This window comes from Dermacentor andersoni, chromosome 5, assembly GCF_023375885.2.
Source record: "Dermacentor andersoni chromosome 5, qqDerAnde1_hic_scaffold, whole genome shotgun sequence".
NCBI classification, from domain to species: Eukaryota; Metazoa; Arthropoda; class Arachnida; order Ixodida; family Ixodidae; genus Dermacentor; species Dermacentor andersoni.
The window spans coordinates 186,892,347-186,913,385 of NC_092818.1; the positions used below are offsets into that span (position 1 = coordinate 186,892,347).

Genomic DNA, 21,039 nt, shown 5'->3' on the forward strand with positions numbered 1-21,039 from the left:
CAGGCGTCGCGCCGTCGAACGATGCGTGTCCACGCGAGCCTAATCACAGTCATATTTAGCCACCAACCTTGGCACAGCCGTCATACCTGGCTTAGCGATGATTGTACACCTAAGTATAATAACTATAGCTAAATCAAACGTTAACCAAGTGAAACTAAGACTTAACCAGGCTAAACCAAGCTTTCGCTTTGCATATCCAGGGTTAGCTGAGCTAAGCCGCATCCAATTTTTGTAATGCTTTAGCTATAAAACGGAGGAAAACAGAGTACACTAGGTGCTTTTTGCCTCACTCTCTTCACAGCAGCCGTTCTTTAACAGAACACAACAAAAATACGCAGTACGATAAGACTCGTAGGAAGAACGTGGCGTAATCTTGGTATATTTAGTATAAGAAGTAACACCAGGAAAACCTCCATGCATATAAAATTGTGTCGAGTTCCTTCACAGTTCTAAAAGCGGTTGGGAAAACACATAAACCCTCATTCCCCCCAAACTAAACGAGATCTGCCTACGTGCCTAATCGTAATGTATGTGCGGCACATCAGAATTCTTTTTTTACATGCTGCACGTCCAAGCGTGCATTTTTAATGCTTTCTTACTCATCGGCAGTAAATTCTTGCTCATATAGTACATAACGTTGTTATTTATCGCTAGCTGGCTCCCTTTACTGCTGTGTTAAGTCAGCCACATTTTACGAATATATACGTCTGTAAGAAATCTTTAGCTAACACAGAAGTAGCAGATTTAAGCCGTGCACGTTCTACTCCTACCCGAGAAGCTATCGCTCCTGCGTTTAAGTGCACGCGGCATTGGCTCTTTCATAAAAATATAGAGTGCGTTATATTAAATCGCCTACTTTTGTCCCTTTATGGTTAGCATAACGTAGGAAATAAGGAAGCTATTTTGAGAAAGATTTAGACGGCGAAAGAAACGTGGACCTCACCATCTGCTCGACAGAGATAAGTGGGATGTCTATATATATAAAAATGGTGGGAAAATGGCCTCAAGTACTCGTGCTCAGGACGTACGCGTTATTATAACAAACAGATTGCAAAGATTTCTGCTGCCTTGACCAGTATCGCCAAAACTATTTGCTTATAATGGTGTTTTGACTTCTATCATTGTAATCTATTGCAGTGCGAAGAGGCTGTGTAAGCATTTTCTTATCGAAAATGTAAGCATGCCCAGCTGTTACGTCAACTTTTTGTGCCGAAAAAGCCTGCTGCTCGGCTTCCTTTAAACGTGACCACCATGCGAGCTCAAGGAGGTTCGAAGGCAATGAGAGCAAATTTGCGCAGAAAATGACACTGGAGAAAGCATCGAACCTCGTCATGCGAGGTAATTTAGAAGAAAAAACTGCGCAGCGCAGTCCATCAGAGAAACATCCTACTCGTCCACAGAAAGTAGCTATTTGCAGTACATAACATAACATAAGAGTGCGCACGGTGGAGTGGGCATAAGGTGGAGTGGGTACATAAGAGTGGGCACGGTGGAGCGGCAGCCATGCAGTCGCTCAAAATCCCGATCTTGCTTTTTGTGCAGTTTATCGCTCGGTCTGGCACGTGGCTACAACCTTCGGATCCAGCGATCACCGGCTGTCCATCACCAGCGTTGCTGACGGTCCCGATCTTCAATAATGCGTCCTCATGTCATCAGTTCTGCTTTACCGGGCACATTCCTTCCATGGTCAGCGGGTCGACAACACTGCTGGCGACTGCAGCGACGCAGGAGGATATATGAGCACTGGAAATCCCACGCCCCTTCAGTGGGCACGGTGGAGCGGCAGCCATGCAGTCGCTCAAAATCCCGATCTTGCTTTTTGTGCAGTTTATCGCTCGGTCTGGCACGTGGCTACAACCTTCGGATCCAGCGATCACCGGCTGTCCATCACCAGCGTTGCTGACGGCCCCGATCTTCAATAATGCGTCCTCATGTCATCAGTTCTGCTTTACCGGGCACATTCCTTCCATGGTCAGCGGGTCGACAACACTGCTGGCGACTGCAGCGACGCAGGAGGATATAAGAGCACTGGAAATCCTACGCCCCTTCAGTGGGCACGGTGGAGCGGCAGCCATGCAGTCGCTCAAAATCCCGATCTTGCTTTTTGTGCAGTTTATCGCTCGGTCTGGCACGTGGCTACAACCTTCGGATCCAGCGATCACCGGCTGTCCATCACCAGCGTTGCTGACGGTCCCGATCTTCAATAACGCGTCCTCATGTCATCAGTTCTGCTTTACCGGGCACATTCCTTCCATGGTCAGCGGGTCGACAACACTGCTGGCGACTGCAGCGACGCAGGAGGATATATGAGCACTGGAAATCCCACGCCCCTTCAGTGGGCACGGTGGAGCGGCAGCCATGCAGTCGCTCAAAATCCCGATCTTGCTTTTTCTGCAGTTTATCGCTCGGTCTGGCACGTGGCTACAACCTTCGGATCCAGCGATCACCGGCTGTCCATCACCAGCGTTGCTGACGGTCCCGATCTTCAATAATGCGTCCTCATGTCATCAGTTCTGCTTTACCGGGCACATTCCTTCCAAGGTCAGCGGGTCGACAACACTGCTGGCGACTGCAGCGACGCAGGAGGATATAAGACCACTGGAAATCCTACGCCCCTTCAGTGGGCACGGTGGAGCGGCAGCCATGCAGTCGCTCAAAATCCCGATCTTGCTTTTTGTGCAGGGTAGTAAACCCCCCTTTCTCTATTGTAAGCGGACTAGCAACGTCTGCCTGCTGCTTCTACCGTGCCCAAGTGTGCTCTTTCAGTGCTTGTGCGAATGCGTATTTGTTACGAAGCTCTTAATGTGTTGCGGTGACGTTGAACTCAACCCTGGTCCTACTAACAAAGAAATACTTGATGCTATCACTAAACTTTCTGAAAACGTTGACCACCGTCACGTTGAGCTCAAGGCAGCTCTCGACGACTTAAAGACAAAGCAGGAGGTCTTAGTACAGACCGTCGCTAACCTATCAGTAAGATTATGCGCGGTTGAATCCTTTGTCGAATCATTCGACGGTTCTGCAGCTCTTAATGATGCACCATGTCTAATCACCGAAGCTGTCAGAATGGAAGGCCAGGCACTCAATTCTCGACTGGACGATCTTGAAGACAGGTCGAGACGAGATAACCTATTGTTCTTTGGAATACCGGACTGCCCGACTGAGACATGGGCTCAGTCAGAAGGCTTTGTTCAAGACGTTTTGTCTCGTCACCTTAAAGTACAAATTTCCGACTCTGAAGTTTCCCGAGCACACAGATTAGGATCCTACACAGATAAAAAGACTCGGCCAATTATCATCAAGTTTTCGTCGTCTAAAGTCAGGGATGCAGTCTGGGCGCAGAAATATAAGCTCAAGGGGACTGGTGTATCAGCTAGCGAAGATTATTGCAGAGCTACGCGAAACTCAAGGAGGAAACTAACAGAATTTGCAAAGGTAGCCGGGAAGACGTACTCTCTTCGCATGAATAAACTGATCATGGACAAAAAAAACGTACGTATACTGCTCAGTAAGTGACAGCGTACGTGAAATCGCTTCAGCACGATCAGTGGATACGCAAGATAGCGCTGGTACTGTAACTACACGTGCTGGCACTTCCAGTGCATCATAGCTATGCCCGCCCAGATCCTGCGCAAAAGACGCCTCTATTTTTCTTTCCAATATACGGAGTATTCTGAATAAACGCGTGGAATTGTCTTCCGCTATTGATTCCTGCTCTGCTGATATTGTTGGTCTAACGGAGACTTGGCTTTCTGCAAAAGTTAAAAATGAAGAAATTTTGGACTGTGAAAAGTGCTACAAATTTTACCGATGTGATCGTGATTACCGGTCTGGTGGTGGTGTTCTGCTGGCGGTTACCGATAGTCTTGCTTCCCATGTTATTCCAATTGTATCCTCGCTTGAGCTTGTGTGTGCGCGCGTGCTCATTGATTCTCGCGAAATAATTTTTTGTGTCTGTTATCGGCCACCAACTGCATCATTATCGTTCTGTAATGAACTGCACGATGGTGTCAATCAGCTGTTCGTCAGATACCCAAAATCGCCCCTCTTCTTACTTGGCGACTTCAATTTTCCTGACATCAGATGGGAACGAGACTCGGTTTCCTTAAAACACAACTCAGCTGAAAGCAAAGAATTTTTAACTTTTTGTCACGACTTCAACTTAACTCAGCTCGTTCACTTTCCCACTCACATAACTTCCACTTCCGCTAACATTCTAGACTTAATACTTACCACTACACCCGACCTAGCTACCGGCTTAACTCATTCACCGGGAATTAGCGATCACTCGATAATTCACTTCACTCTACGGGCAAAGATTTCTAAGAAGAAAAAAACTAGGGTCATCCAAGACTACGGCAAAGCAGACGTAACTGGAATGAATGGGGAATTTCAGGTCTTTGCTGATCGGTTTTTCGCCGGTTTTGAGCAGCGATCGGTTGAGGATAACTGGTTGCTTTATAAAAACAAACTCTTGTCTCTTATTGATCGTTTTGTACCTAAAAGGAAAGTCTCATCATGTACTCGCTCACCATGGTTCAATAACAAGCGCATGCGCAACAAAAAGAAGCGGATATTTCGACGCGCAAAATTCACAGCCAGAATAGACCACTGGTCTTGCTATCAAAAATTTAACAGATAATTCTGTACTGCGCTCTCAAAAGCCAAGAAGGAATTCTTTGATAAAACTCTTCCTTTGCTACTTCGTTCTAATCCCCGTAAATTTTGGAGCATTATTAACGGTACTAAAACGACACATTCAGTTAATCCAATCTGATGTCCCAGTAATTCAAAGCGAATGCTGCAATGTTCTGAACAATGTGTTTGTTACTCATTTTCATAAGAGCACACCCACAGTATTTCCGCATATACCAAAAACCAACTTCTTCCCAATGGATTATATAGCTATTGATGCAGTTGGTGTCGAAAGGCTGATTGTCAACTTAAAGGTGTCTTCGTCGGCCGGTCCAGATTGTATTTCATCAAAAATGCTGAAGTGTACACAAGTTTATTGTGCACTGATATTGTCAAAGCTTTTTCAACAGTCATTACAGATGTCTACACTGCCCTCTGATTGGAAGATAGGGAAGGTGGTCCCTGTGCATAAATCTGGTGATGTACATTCCCCCAATAATTACCGCCCCATATCATTAACATCGATTCCAGTAAAAATCCTAGAGCATATAATATACTCGCACCTCATTGAATTCCTCGAGTCCAATTCCTTCTTCAGCATTTATCAGCATGGATTCCGTAAAGTAGTTTCGTGTGAAACGCAATTGTTATGTTTTACTAACGACTTGTTTATTAACGCGGATCATGACTTTGATACTGATTGCATATATTTAGATTTTGCTAAAGCATTTGACTCCGTTTCACACGATCTACTTATCTTCAAGCTTAATCAACTCAACATAGACCCCAATGTACTTGCATGGATTAAGGAATTTCTCTCTAACCGTAGTCAGTATGTGACGGCTAACGACTTCTCTTCACGTAATTCTGCCGTAACATCTGGTGTCCCGCAAGGGTCAGTTTTGGGCCCTCTGCTCTTCTTCATTTATATTAATGATCTTCCTACTTGCCTTTCTTCCTCAACTGTCCGACTGTTTGCAGATGACTGCGTGGTTTACCAGAAAATTACTAACCATGACGATTATCTCAATCTGCAACGTAATCTAGATGGGTATTTGAATGGTGCAGTCAATGGCTCATGACACTTAATACAACTAAATGTAAAAGTATGCAGGTTTCTCGCCACAGCACTAATCATTGTCCACGTACTTACCACCTCAATAATATTCCATTACCATCTGTTGACAGCTATAAATACCTTGGTGTTCACATTTCTTCTAATCTATCGTGGAATACGCATGTAGAATTTGTAACTAACAACGCCAATCGCATGCTTGGTTATCTGCGTCGAAACTTTTTTGATGCCCCATCGTCCCTGAAGTTAACACTTTACAAAACCTTGGTACGTTCTAAATTAGAGTACGCATGCGCCATATGGGATCCTACTCAAACTACACTCATTCAAACTATTGAAGCCATTCAGAATCGCAGCGCACGTTTCATCTTGTCGAATTATTCATGTCATTCCAGTGTCACATCTATGAAGAAAACCCTAAACTTGCCTGACCTTTCGTTGCGTCGAAAGTCATCTCGCCTTAGCCTTTTTCATAAAATCTATTATTATAAGAACGAGATGAAGGACGTTTTGTTCCATCCACCTCTTTACACATCTTCAAGAACCGATCATCGCTTCAAGGTGGGGCTACCTTCTTGTCGCACAAAATTGTGTAATGACTCTTTTGTTTCTAGAACAAGTGTCGCATAGAACCACCTTCCCTCCACAATCGCCAGCATTGCTGATGACCACCAGTTCAAGATCGCTTTACAAGACGCCTTGTAATACTTCTGTTTGTTTGTTTGCTGCACGCCTTGCCATTTCTTCCCCACTCCTTCCTGTAGTGCCTTTGGGCCCTGAAAGTATTTTAAATAAATAAATAAATAAATAAATAAATAAATAAATAAATAAATAAACAACAAGTGATAAAACCGCAGGGCAGGGCCGCAGAATCTGTTGAGTGCATATTTATTAGGCCTTTATAAATGCACTCTCATAAAAAACACTACAAGGACATTCCAACCAGAGGATGTAAAGGAAGCAGTAGGCTTTGAGTGACAAGTACAAAAACTGCAGGACGTGCGGTTTTGTTGCTGTTATCCTTTTACATATATCCGTCTGACTGCCCATACAGCTGGCCAAACAGCTTTACGTGATGCGGGTTCCATGGTAAATGTAAACTTAATCTCGGTAGAAACATGGCGCTTCCAATTTATTAAATCACGGTGTAGGTCGGAAAGGCTACCGCCCACTGGAACTTTGAAATCTGCGCCATGTGCACCGGCATCGCAGGAATTCAAATTTTCAGCAAATCCCGTGCCCCATAAGCTTTTCTGTGGCCAACTGTATCCTGATATATGCTCTGGTAGTATACATTCTCTGGTAAATATACATCACTATTGTCGCTGCCTTTTCATTTATTTTTATCTGTCTGTGTACGAGCGACCAGCCAGCATCAGGACTGGGGGAATTGATTCTTACTATAAGTGTATTATTTTTTTAATTATTCTGTGGTATTTAGGAGATGTCGCCTTTGATTGGCGCCGGCTACTCCTTTTCACGTAGGGGTCTTTAATAACAAAAAAATAAATCATAACAAAAATAGTGAAATCACACCAACAAGAATTCTGGTAACATAAGTACACTAATGTCACACTGTAACTGAAAGACAACTCCAAATCATAATAATACAAAGTCCAGTCATGTAAGTAGACTAATGCCACACTAAAACTGAAAGTCAACTCAGAAGCACAGTAACACAAAGTCCAGTCACATATGTGCACTAAAATAAACACCAAGTCCGGTCACTTATTCTTATGAAGATACAAAAAACCAGGCATTGGATTGGCCGAAGTCTGGTAATAAAAGAACATGGAATGCGCTTTCACATATAAACACTACTCATTACTTTCCGAGAATATTGCTCGCTTTTAGAAATTTTTGAAGGGCCAGTTACGCTCGTCATTGCAAAGAGTGTGTTGGCCAAGGACCTAAGATCTACCTTAGGCTGAAGGGCCTACAATCTAATGTCACTAAATCAAGTGCTAAGCTTTGTCTGTGTGTGTTGTGTCGCGTACATTCTAGCAGAAGGTGCTGTACATCTTCATCAGCGTGGCCACAGGTGCATTCCGCACTATCAGCTCTTGAAATTTTATGTAGAGAGTGTTTTGTGTACGCGGTACCGAGCCGCAGACGGTGAATCAGCGCTTCAAAGGCTCTGGTTGTACTTAATGTGGACGGGATTTTAAATTGAAGCGATGGGTCAATGTGAAATAAATCTGAAGATTTCGAGCTCTGATCAAACCATGTCACTTTGCAACCAGGGCTGATATCTGTCTTAATATGCGGCGCAATTATATATACGGCGCAAAGTATATATTTAGATTTCACGAAGGCATTCGATATTGTTCATTATACCACACTTTTAGCTAAGCTTGAACAACAGGGAGTACGTGGCCACGCAAACGAGTTTTTGCCATAATCATTCAAACGTCTGACGAAGTTAAGGCGGTTTACGTTTGCCATAATCATTCAAACTCAGAAATAAAACCGATTCCACATGGTGTGCCACAAGGAAGCATTCTCGGACCACTTCTTTTCATTGTTTACATGAATAATCTTCTTTCGACTGCTGATGGTATCAAATGGATAGGACATGCAGACGATACCACCATTTTTTTTTCAGGGGCACAAATCCGGACACTCTCGTAAATTATGTAAACATTTGCTCCAGGATATCGCAAACTGGTGTGATAGAAACTATTTAAGAATTAATGCTAAACGCATTAATACACGCACGCAAAGAAGGCTTCGTACCTGGCTTCAACGGGCTCGTAGAACGCTACACTTCTTTTCCCTGAATTCCAGAGCAATGAAGCAACTAGTTAAAATGAGCAAACTAGTTAAAATTGATATAAAAAGCGAGCACAAAAAGACAGGGCCACCGCCTCGGAGAACTTCTCTCTCATTTCACCTTATGTTATTATCCTTTATTTATTGAACTCACGGCAGTTTGTGCGGAAATCAGTGATTGAACACGTACCAGCATTCTCAATTGCGTCGAAATGAATCACTGAATCCCACAAAGGCTTGTAGAAGCAGCGTTTCAGCATAATGTTGTGTGGGGTTGCTCAACGCCTGCGTTGAGCAACCACACACAACATCATGCTGAAACGCTGCTTCTACAAATTCGAGAATTTTAGTCGCTACAGAACTGCTGTTTCGTGTGTGACTACAACGTGCTATATAATTTGCAAAAAAGAAAAGAAAGGTACGACAGAACTCATCTCATGATGACTGTCGACGGTAATGCGATTAGTATTCGAGTAATGGGGGTACACGCCATACTTGTAAAGTCACGTTAATTTAGCATCTGTAGTGGTCATTGCAAGACTTCTGTTTCTTCGGCTATATGCGACACACCACTCCGGTATCGTCCTATTTTTCCCTAGCAGTCGCTTGCCAAGGAGATGCTCATAGCGGTGTGACGACGACTGTAAAGCGCCAGCGCAGTGACGACGATTGAACGACGAAGAGGGAATGACGTCGGCGGAAAGACAAAGGCGGTATGATGACGATGGCATGATAATGCAATGACCACTCCTAAATGATAGAAATGGTGTAACGACTACAGTTTGACGACAGCATAGGGACAATGGGACGACAATGAGTGCATGAAGACTATGGCGTAACGACGATGATATAACGACAAGCGGATCACGAACTTGAATGACGATGATGGCACAACCACGATGGAATGACGGCAATAGTAGAGAACAAATGCATGATAGGGGCTGTGTGATAACGACATAGTGACGATGATGGCATCGAGAAAGCCGGTGTGACGACGACGGTGTGACGACAATGGGATGGCGTTACTGAAGTGATGACGATGGTAAAACGACAGCGGCTGTGTGAGGATGATGGCATGACGACGACGGTATGTTAGAATGACTACGATAGAGCGACTGCAACGGAGTCACGATGACGGTATGTCAACGAGTGCATGACGACGACTACATGACGATGACACAATGAGGGTGATGGCTGGACAACAGTAACAGCACAATGAGATTTCGACAAGCGTATAACGACAATGGCAGGACGACGACCGTATCACGAAGCGTGTATGACGATGATAGCGTGACGACGACAGCATGACGACGATAGTATGACAACGGATGCGTGATAGCGACTGTCTGACAATGAAATGAACGCGATGGCATGACAACGGTGGCATAATGACAACTGAATGACGACAGTCTGACTGTGATATAATGACGAAAAAGGATTGAAGTTGATTAAACGACAAAGGCTATATGACGACGAAACCGTAGTGGTGGCTTAGCGGCGTTGGTGTTGTGTTGCTAAGGGCGATGTAGCGGGATAAAATCCCGGCCGCGGCGGCCGCATTTTTACGGACGGACAGATGGACATAAAACGCCTGAAGTAGGCTGATGCGAATCGCGTTAAAAAGAACGACGGTAAAGACAAATGTGAGCTTGTATTTTGCGCTTTCAACATTTAAACATGGCTTTACAGGATGGTCAAGAAGAAGGAGCTATATATAGCTAGTGACAAAAAGAGCTGTTTCTTAATTTTTGTGAAATGCGATCGATCTTATATATATATATATATATATATATATATATATATTGCACTAGATGTCGCCGGATTCATAATACGCTACGAGCAGCTGTAACTTATGGCGCCTATACCGTCTACGGACTGTCCTCAGCCGCATGTCGTACAACACTGCCAGTTGTCCGCTATGCACTGGTCTTGTGTAACAGAGCAAAATAAATGGATCAGGACCAACTAGCCCAAACAGTTACTCTATTGAGCAATGTCCCATTAATAGGTGGTGCTGTCAAGAGCGCGAGCCCCTTTCAGTATGTGATGGCCATTCCAGTGAGCCAGTGAGGCAACGTCCAGGAGGAAGTTGGCTTGTCTAAGTGCGACGTGTAGGTTCTTCATTCCACGCTTGCCCCCTGCATATATTGAACTACCACTTCAGAACGAACTTTGCGACTCTTAGTCAATGCTAATGTTTTTCGTCTTTTCGCTTCTTCCGCGTTGTTAGCTCTGTACTTTTCACTGTTAGACTTGCAAGACACATCTCGACATCCTGTGCTCTTTCCGGACGGCAAATTAAACGATCTAGCTGTCACTGCCTATGCTTGTTTTCTTGAGCGCCAGAAATGAATGAGCACCAGACGAACGGACGCAGCAGCTCGAGTCGCGTGTAAGTTACTTTTTAGATATCCACTAAAGCTTGAACATTTTGGTCTAGACTATTTCCTTCACATCAAGCAGTTCTGCTGTAGCTTCTCCGGGGTACAAATTGTGCGAGAACTGATGAGGGGGATGTTGAAATATTAAGCAGGAAATCAATGTTTTTTTACCCCTTAATACGCGGTCTCGGAAGGGGAACCTACAATTTAGCGAATTTTAGTGCACTTTGAACTACACTCCAAGAGAGAGAGAAAAGTCATAAAGGAAAGGTAGGGAGGTTAACCAGGCTGAGCCCGGTAGGCCACCCTGCACTGAAAATTAAAATTAAATTATGGGGTTTTACGTGCCAAAAGCACTTTCTGATTATGAGGCACGCCGTAGTGGGAGACTCCTGAAATTTCGACCACCTGGGGTTCTTTAACGTGCACCTAAATCTAAGTACACGGGCGTTTTCACATTTCGAACCCATCGAAATGCGGCCGCCGTGGCCGGGATTCGATCCCGTGACCTCGTGCTCAGCAGCCCAACACCATAGCCACTGAGCAACCGCGTTGGGTCACCCTGCACTGAGGAAGCGGGAAAGGGGATTGAAATAAAAGTAAATAAAGGCCGCAGTAAATAGTGTGATGTACGGTGAAGAAAAATAACTTCTGATCGTTAGGGGAAGTGGACATCGAAGTAAGTATTTTTATACCTTGCTTATGGCTGGCAGCCGAACGCCTCACCTACTAATTACCGTGCTTGGTAGATGGCGCGTTTGGAAGTGTTTGCAGGCTGTAGAGCGCATTACAAAACTTGTTGAAGGCGTCTGAATAGTCACCTATGAGAGGTTTCTCTGCGCAGGAGCAGTTGAATAAAAAACAAATATGATGTTCCGCGAACAGAACAACCATCAGCATGCAAACCTCGCATGCAAAGTCTGTCTTTCCTGTGCCGCGTCATAACTCCAGTGCGAGCATGCAGGACGCGCACTGTCGCATACACAGCTGCTACGCGCGTGTGCTGCCTTGATGCCCGCGGACATGTGAGTGATCACGTGCTATAATAGTAGGAGGCATGGAATGCAACATATATTGTAACCACTCTAGAGAAAGATGCATTTCACGCCAACCATGAGTCGCTGTTGAGAGTTTCGTAACTATTGCACAAATGTTACTACACGTATTCGTTGTCAACATTCAAACACCAGACAAATAACAACCTTCATCAAAAGCTGGAGAGGCATTACTGCAGGCTAAAATAATTTTGAGTTGGCTAATAGAGAACCCGCACTCAGAAACAACTTATTATCGTTAAACTTAACAAGTAACCACCATCGTATATGTTTTAGTGGCCGAAGTCCACGAAAACGAAAAAATAATCATGAAGTACGCTGGATGCTTCTTAAAGCAACGTATGCCTAATATAAAGAGCTTTTTCTTAATCTTGTTCTTAGCTGTGCTGCTGCCGGTGCTGTAAGGCCGCTTAATTTTAGGAATTTGGTGAACGCATCCACCGTGTTCCTGCCGATGGAGAAACCGCCAATGAATCCGGTTGATATGCAGTGACGCGAAGACAAAGAGGTTATCTTAGGCTCCGGCGCTCGCGCGGGAGACGCTGGAGCAGAAGACGGAAAGTCGGAGCTAATACGGTTGTTCGAGGAAGCCGTGTTTTTGTTCGTTTATGATATTACCGCTCGGTTCGTGGCCCATTCCCCACAGTGTCGTCGTCATCGTCTTCTGTACATCTTGTCTGCTCGTTAGAATGGCGCGAAAAGTTCACTTTATTGCGGAAATTTTGCTACCACTTCCAGTTATGTTTTCTGGTAGAAATAGAAATTTGAGATTAGCTTTCTTAGTTTCAGTCAAATAAGTTCATTCAAACAAGTTCAATCAGAAAAGTCGATAATTCCAAACTAAGAGATACGTTATTATTGCTTTTTTCAGTGGCGTACTTACTGTTCATGGCACCATCGTGAGAGGCACGAATAACAGAAAAAAAGATCAAACGATGAAAACGTCGCTTGCTTTCTGCGAATTTGTAGATAGCATTTCTGCTATTAAGAGCCAGGATATACAGAACAGCACACATGTCAGAGACAGAGGGTCAGCATACTTGTTCAGGACAGCATATGGAATAGAATATTTGTTTATCTTGCAGTAATTTGTCGCATTTGTTGTTCTTCGTCGTAGCCAGGTTACCTTGTTTACCGACCTGCCTTGCGCACTTTCACATGATATTTCTGCAAGTGTAGTCGTCATCAGTCTGCAAAAGAAACAGCGTTTACCAGCTATCTATAGTTGTTGCCATCCTCTACCAGCGGGATCCTATCTAATGCCTACAATTTTTCACATTTCCTCATTGCGTCTAGGTTTCTCTTCGCTTATAATGCGATCCGCTACACTCGTGTACCATCGCTTATTTGTTCTCCGTATTACACGACCCGTTGAACAACACTTTTAATTTCTGTAGGTATGTTAATATGTTCAGTCGACCTCTTTAAAGAACATATCGACAGATGTCTTTGGGGAGGCAGACATGTTGGCACACCACTACAACTGTACCCTGTGCAAATAAAAGCTGATCACGATCGTTGTTGCCAGAATACGTATTTCCTAGTAGAACCAGAGTTATACATTCCAGTCTCTTCATTCCTTTGAAATTAATTTCCGGTAGTATGGGTAAGAAAGCTAGTAAAATAGGTTTGAGCAACTGTTGAGAGATCGAGAGAAAAACAAGTGATAAGGGAAAGGCAGGGACAATTACCAGGCTGATCCATATTCGCTACCTCGCACCAAGGAAGAAGGAAAGGGTAGTGAAATCCGAGCGCCGGTTGAGCCTCCTACACCAACGGACGCTTTGGTATGCTCAACGTATTTTGCCAATATTTAATGTTATCTAAGTGCACATGTGGTTGCGGTAATACGGCTATAGAAGGTCATTTGGGCGCGCTGTTTTTCTTGCTTTTTCCTTGTTCTCTTTTTCTTTTTTCGGAAGGGAATAGAGAAGGGACGGAGTGGTCATTCGGGCATTTATTTGGCCATATTCATGACAAAAACTTGTGAAAAACTCCCTAAAATTCATTTCCACAAAAAAAGAAATACGAATTCTATAATAGAGGTACAGCAGCAAGAACCTACGAGATAGGAGAAAGGCAGCTTTTCATCGCAGCAACTCTGTTTCCAAAGGGCTTGCACAGGAAACAGAATACTCGGTTCCACGGACTTTCCTTGCAAAATCATTAAAACATCCGCTTGGGGCGAGACATATTCTCTCCGCTCACTGCCGAAGCGTACAAAGATCCACTGGCTTACTCACTTCGTTTCCTTGATACTGGCGCGTGGAAGAGCCACTTGAAGAAGGGGCAGAAATAGACCCGCAGAGGCTTGTAGAAACAGTTTGCTAACATCCCCCCCCCCCACAAAAAAAAAAGTTGAAAGAAAGTAATCGTGGCCTCGGAATACGCCAACTTCGCCCGGCTTTAGATCGAGCGTGGCCGTCGACACGATATCGTCATTATGGAGATGAAGCGACCGAAATGCGGCAACGACGTGAACCATTGCTTCGCACAAAAAGGAAGAATGATTAATCTACCGAAGGCAGAAAGATAGTAGTTGAATATAAGCATGAGTTATAGAGCTCGAGTGTTCGCGCCTTCATGTCGCGGCGCTTTGCGTACAAGGGCGCCTGTACGATGACCTTGCATCGTAAGGCTCAATTTCTAAACTTGTGATTTTGTGTTTCAGGCATCGAACATGTACTTTTTTTTTTTTGCTTTTTCCAAGGAGCTGCCCGTATTCTATGCAAAATCTTTAGGGCCCTTACCTTTAAGCCCTCTCTTCTTTGCGTGAATGGCAGTTCTGAGGAAATCGAAGGCCCGACTGATTAAATTTAGCTACGATGAAAGTTTGTCTGTTGTACGCGTGAAGTTAACAACTGAATAAAAGCGACGAACTGCCCTGGAAAACGGGATAGTAGATCAGTTTGAGCTCAGTGGTAGTCAGCACTTATTTTCCGCGTTCTTGTAGCTAGGATATATATGCTTGCGAATATCAGCATTGCACAGTAGCTGTTATGCAAAACTCAGTGGCGAGCTTAATATTCATGATTGATGCATACTTACGTTCTACCCGGTCGCATTTTTGTAAAGTTGCACTACGTGCAATTTCTCTTTTCTGATACATATGGATTTTTCGAGTGCGAAAATTTTCTAGGTCCATTTTTTGTTTCTGCACATTGTTTCACCGAGAGAACACAAAAGGAGAATAATGAAAGTAGTGGTAAATTTCGATTATTTTCACCTAGTGTATTGGTATACTGTTACAGAGAAATGGACAACAAAATAATTTGCATGGGTTGTTTTGTAGAAAAGGAGCAGGAATGCTAGTTTCGGCGACATGCATGACGAACTAAAGAAAGACTGCGAAGGCTTGGTGTGTGTACTAAAATTATAACGTCTGGCATGTGTAGAATGAAAGGGTCTGCTTATTCATTAAATATGCTGGGCTTTAAAGTTTCCAAGAATAAACGAAGAGCAGAAGAAAGAGTTATACTTGTCATTAAATGTATGAATTATACCTTCTGTGCTTTCGCTACACTTATGACTCTTCTATGCAAACATCTGCTCGAATGAGCGCGCAGTGTTAATTCCAAACAATGCTTATCAGAATGACACTGATTACACCAAACATTGTTCATCATGTCAAAACGCCCGAAAAACGCCGGCGTAATGGTAAATCTCGTGCGCAAATATTTTTTCTTGTTTGTGCATTTTTTGCACTGTTAAAGGTGTGTAACTATGATTCAGACGCCGGCAATATTCACGGATATTTCTTTCGCAAAAACGGGCAGAGTAGTGGATAAAGGTTAATATTTCAGTACAAATGTAATTTTATCTCAAATAGGCTGCTTCGACGAGAAACCTTGAAAGAAGAATAGATGACGTCAGGTGATTCCAGCTTAGAATAATGCTGAAGGACTGTATAAACCGGGATATGTGTTGGGAAACCTCTGTCTCAATGTCTTTCCCGTGACGTTACTGCAAGATCACGTCTTGAAGTATACTGCAATGTAATGTCTCATTTCAGAAAACCGCAACAATTGTGGCCCTAATGTCGGCTTATCAAGTACCAAGAGCACTCGCCCGATTGTAAGGTACGTATTTTTTGTTTTTATTTTCGTCTTATGCATCTGAGCTCTTCGCAGAAGTTGTTTCACAAGCGTTCTAGAACTTTGTTATCTTTCTTCTCCACCGTCTTAGACTCTTAGATAGGTCCTGCTGCATACGAATTACGGAGAGAAAGTTCAAGTAATGTGGATTTTATAAAAGTCCCCGGAGCAGCAATAAAACAGAGATTGCTTCAAGCACAGCCGCATAAAAATACCACATAGCCGTGAAGTTAAGTCCCGTAGCACATCTGAGACTGGCACTACGTAGGTGCGTTGCCGTATGTGAAATCCTTTGAGAATTTTCAAACCAGATAGAACAGACAAAGGCATTTTCTCCTAAGTTCCCGTCAATAGCTCATTTAGTATAAGTGTTAATGGAGAGGTGAATCGTTCTAGCCCTCACCTGAGCGCCTGCTAATTTAGTATTACTAGAGACACTTGATACCCCTTCTGACTTCTGCTCTCCAAAGTTTCACACACACCTGTACGGATATCATTTGTGCGGGTGGCTTTTTTCGCTCATGGACGCGACCTCGGAGGCAGAAGGATTTGCCACCGTATGAGCTCCGCGTTCTGGACAATGATCGCAGAATATTACCTGCTTTTTTATTGCTAAAAGTGAACTAGTTTTCTCTAAGCATTCACAGTTGCCACTGGCAATGACGATATTGGTGCCCATCCAGGGGGGTCGAAAGTGATGAACTGCTTGCATCAGCTCTGTGAAATCTTCGGCCTGCAGGACCTCGAATAAAGTTGATTTCCTTCCTTCCTTCCTTCCTCCCTCGTGCCTCAAAACAAAATATTTTTAGAGCGAAATTTGTCTTCATGCTCTCTGGATATAAACAGATATAGCACACGGCATATACATAGTAAGTGTATGGACTTTGCTGTCACGTAAGAAAAGGCAGCGAGAGTACCAAGATGTAGTTGAGAAGAGAAGGACGTTATCCTGAATTGGACGAAGCCACTTACGTGTTTATTTGACTTGGCCGTTTTTGAATGCTGCATAACGAAACTCGCCGCTGTCAAGTGCAGTAAGTTAGATGCACGCTTGAGCCTCTGTCCGCAGCCGGATTGGCTCCAAAGTTCCGCAAGCACTTTCACGGTGGTGTTCCTACTCTACAGGATTAGGTCGCACTCTTTCCCGGTTTATAAGATATGTTCTTGACGTGCCGAGCTCCTTCCTGCCATTTAGAAATGAGAGATTAGACCATTAGGGGGCCTTGTAACGCTCGCCGGAGCAGCGGAAGGGCATTTTCTGTTCGCCGCGCCGTAGTAAAGTGGCGCGGCTTTCTTAATATATGTATCGCACGTGCTTGCTGCAGGAGAAGCGAGGTAGTGAGATAGAAAAGAAACTAAACGTCAGCCGAACCTCTCAAAGTGCTTATAAGCCGCTGAAATGGTTGCATGGCGCAGATGAGGAAGCAGGGTTTGTGCTTCGTGAGCTCTTATTAGCTGTTCTATTGGCTATTCCAGCAAAACGCGTCCGGCGCTACAAATAGCGTTGCTCTCACTAGTTAGTTACATTAATACTTGTAGCAAACGAACTGATAAGGAGCTATGAAATCTGGAATCATGGCATGCGGTTAGTATTATACAACATAGTAAAGCATGCGTCACGCCTGTCCATGGCTGCGCGACTTCCTGCTTTTAGAAATGAATGGCAAACTACGTTGTTTAACTGCATGTTCTTTGACGCAGAAAGGAAGTATAAACTAAAATGTTCTTACAGTGTGATAATACCTCGCGAAATTTGCGGCTTCAAATCTTCTACAAACGCGCAAACGTTAAATTCACCAGATGAACGAAATTTCTAGGGCATTATTTTTAAGATGCATGATAGTTACAGTCATTGCGCAGTATTTCATCCATTGCATAAATTCGATAAAAAAGGGGAGTAGGGTTATCTAGCAAACGTTTAAAAATGTTGCTTTTTTTACTTAATGACCAAGAAATAGTCAAGCTCTAAAATGCAGGCATGTGACCCCGTTGTCAGCTCCTACATGCACAAATGACGGCAGTTAACGCCAGAATTCATTTGAAAGCTACTGTGTTTGACTTCGACCCTGCAATTTATGTGGTGCCCGACTACGTTTACGCCTCCGATTCTGAGTTCTCATAGTCAGGAAAAATTTAACATGTCTTTCTTTTTTTTTAGATGTTGTTTTCAGTTAGCCGCCACTTTTAACGTCACAAGGCCGGTGACTTTCGGTGATATCACAGGCGGGTAACGAAAGGTAGTAAAGATAAGGACTGACCTATATTATGAACCACTAAAAAATATCTGAAATCATGTTCACGCAGTCAATGCTAACATAATAGTACAAGTTGACATAAACGCGCACGACAGGTACTGAGATCGTTCAAAAGGGATCGTCTTTCAAAGATACTGCGTAAGTCAATATCTATCTGCAAGCCACGAAGACCTCTGGCAGCGTGCATTCATTTTATTGGGCACCATCAGTGGCCTGAAGCCTTCTCCACAGTTAAAGGACGCCTAACCAGCCGTTTCAAACGGCTGTGCAAGGTCTCTCGCAGGCAGTGTTTGAGTAAAGGCGCGCTTGAATAGCTGAATTTAAAAAAAATAAGACCAGAAGATTAAGAGCGACAGACAAGGACGCCGCTTTCTACCTCCCTTAGTCCTTTGTTTCTTTAGTTGAGCTGTTCACACTTGTCTTAACTATGAACCAACTAGCTCAGTTAAATGCTAATCTCTAGAGAGAGAGAGAGAGAAAAGGATGCATAGAAAGGCAGGGAGGTTAACCAGAGGTAGTTCCGGTTGACTACCCTGCACGGGGGGAAGGGTTAAGGGGGATAAAAATAGAAAGACAGTGGAAGGGGGACATAGAGAGAAAGAGATGTTCTACTCACGCACCTGGGATGTTGGAGTAGGTGCAATCTGCGGATGACCTCTTATCGATTATATGTAGGAAGAAGGTGTGTCGGCCACCTTCCTGCGAAGTCGATGTATGAGCGTATCAAAGGTGTGATCAATGCATTGGTATGTTCTGAAGCACAATAACGGTTCAATCCTAATGGGAGAGATGACTTTACTGGCAGTCAAATCATGTATCTTTACTCAGTTTTTTTGTAGAGTAGATAAATACAAAGCCGCAGTTTCGCCCGAAAGGCGAAACATTGATTGCGACAGCAAATTATTAAATAGCTATACGAAGTAAGGATAGTAGTTTTATCAGTCGTATAAACTTGTAAACATTCGCTTACTAAATTAAGCAACATGGTGCCACGTGCGCTCAAGCAAACATGAACGCATCTCACTCGATGACCGCGGAAACTCGCTGTCAAAAGCGCTGGGTTAAGAAGCGCGGCAGCACCAGCGAGCGAATTTACCTTCGTGCTGCCTCTCGCTTCAGTGTGAACTAAGCGGCGAGAACACAGCGTACACTAAGCTATCATCACTCGTCGAACTCTGTCCCCCCCTGCAGATCGATTTCGATATAGGGCTGGCGCAGCCGCACTCGGCCGCGCCATATGCAGCTGCCGCCGGAGTAGAGCGCCTCCCTCCTCCCCTCTGGTGCCTTGTGCGCGATAGAAGACGGCGCGCTTGCTTCCCGCCTTCCTCCCTTGCACGCGCAAGTTCGAGCCACCATCGTCGGCTTACCCTCGCACGCTTTCACTCGCACATACAACATGCGCTACGCGGCCACGATGTTGTCGCCTTGTACTCGATACAGAACATCACGGCAATGACGACCTCGGAAATGGGCATTGAATATCCGTCTAATTGCTATCGAAATAAAAGAAGAAACGCTTGGCATTAGATATTGAATATACAATCGAGGACAAAGCAGCCAAATTACGTCGAGCAGTCGCCAATCTGCCTGCCACCTCATTTCGTTCAGTACCAACATGGCCCGGAATCCATTGAAAGCAGATTTCATGGTGAACCAGAGAGCAATCTGCGTCGCCCATATCGCATTTAGTGGTTGATTTTATTTTGAAAGCGAAGCTTTTATTTGCGTCCTCGCCGTGTTTTGGGACCACGGGTGCTCCGGCCTGGCTATTTTCCTGCCGAACAGGAAAACCAATCACGGCGGAGCGCGCGCCGATGCACCGCTGTGTTCCTTTCACCGCCACCAAATGGCGTTCGCCTTCAGGCATCCGCGGCAGCGGCGGTGCAAACCATGCGGGAAAAAGGAATAACTATGGGGCACCTAAGCAGCAACGCTTATGATGTGTGAGTGCGAGAGGATCACTTGTCGCTGAGTGTGTCGCTGAGTTATATCGCTGAGTTTATTGTTGCGGCGAAATGTTGCTGAATTTAGTGCTGCTCTGTTATGTTTCCGAATGCAGTGTTGCTGCTTATGAGGTTGCAACAACTCTAGACGACAAACCGGTCATATTGCCATCTCTCAGCCGAGTTCTGTTTGCGTAGTTCTCATTAGTGTTTCACGCACATTGCCTTGAGTGTTCGTTCTCGATGACGCCATTTTTCAGCACGATGACGCCACTTTGCCGAGCGATGACAGTATTTTTCCGAGTGGCACCATTGTGTTGACAATACATTTCTTCATCGGGTTCGTAGGCGAATTCCACCTCATGCTCCGGGAAGATGTCGCAGTAGTCAGACGGGTACCTGAAGTGCGTTGCATCTTGTTCGTCGTCGTCGTCCGTAGGCCTCGTCGACGGCGTCTGCGGGTCGCCGACAACGCGAAACGCAGAGCGGACGTCTGCAGCTTACCGTGCTCCTTCCGCAGCCGCTCGCTTTGCCAACTAGTGAATCGCCAGGCAGGCAGAGCCCAACCACGTGCACAGGCTCGAAGATATTCATTACTGTCGCCTTTTTCAATGGTGGCGCAGTGGCTAGCGCGCTGGGCTACCGAGCGGTAGCAGTGGCGATGGGACAGAAGACTGAATCCTCACCGTGGCCACTTCTTTCTTTAGTTGGATGGAGATGGCGCAATTTGTGTGCCGCAATACAGTCGCATTAAGGATAAAGAATCAGAAAGCTCACCTTCGTGCATCCGCGGCTGCACGGAAATCAGGAAGTAAACGATCTTTGCAGA

At 44.6% G+C, this 21,039-nt stretch overlaps 1 protein-coding gene across 4 annotated transcripts in view; it reads left to right on the forward strand.

Annotated features, from left to right (window-relative positions):
* LOC126531724 (kin of IRRE-like protein 3) overlaps window positions 1-21,039 on the forward strand; it is an 861,138-nt gene that overhangs the window by 375,323 nt on the left and 464,776 nt on the right. For 3 of the 4 annotated variants that reach the window (XM_055071418.2, XM_050179413.3, XM_055071419.2), the window contains one exon: window positions 15,931-15,997. The gene's annotated coding sequence lies outside the window, so the exon portion shown is untranslated. Of the gene's footprint in view, window positions 1-15,822; window positions 15,998-21,039 lie in introns of those variants that run through there. The other variant, XM_055071420.2, reaches the window with a different exon arrangement.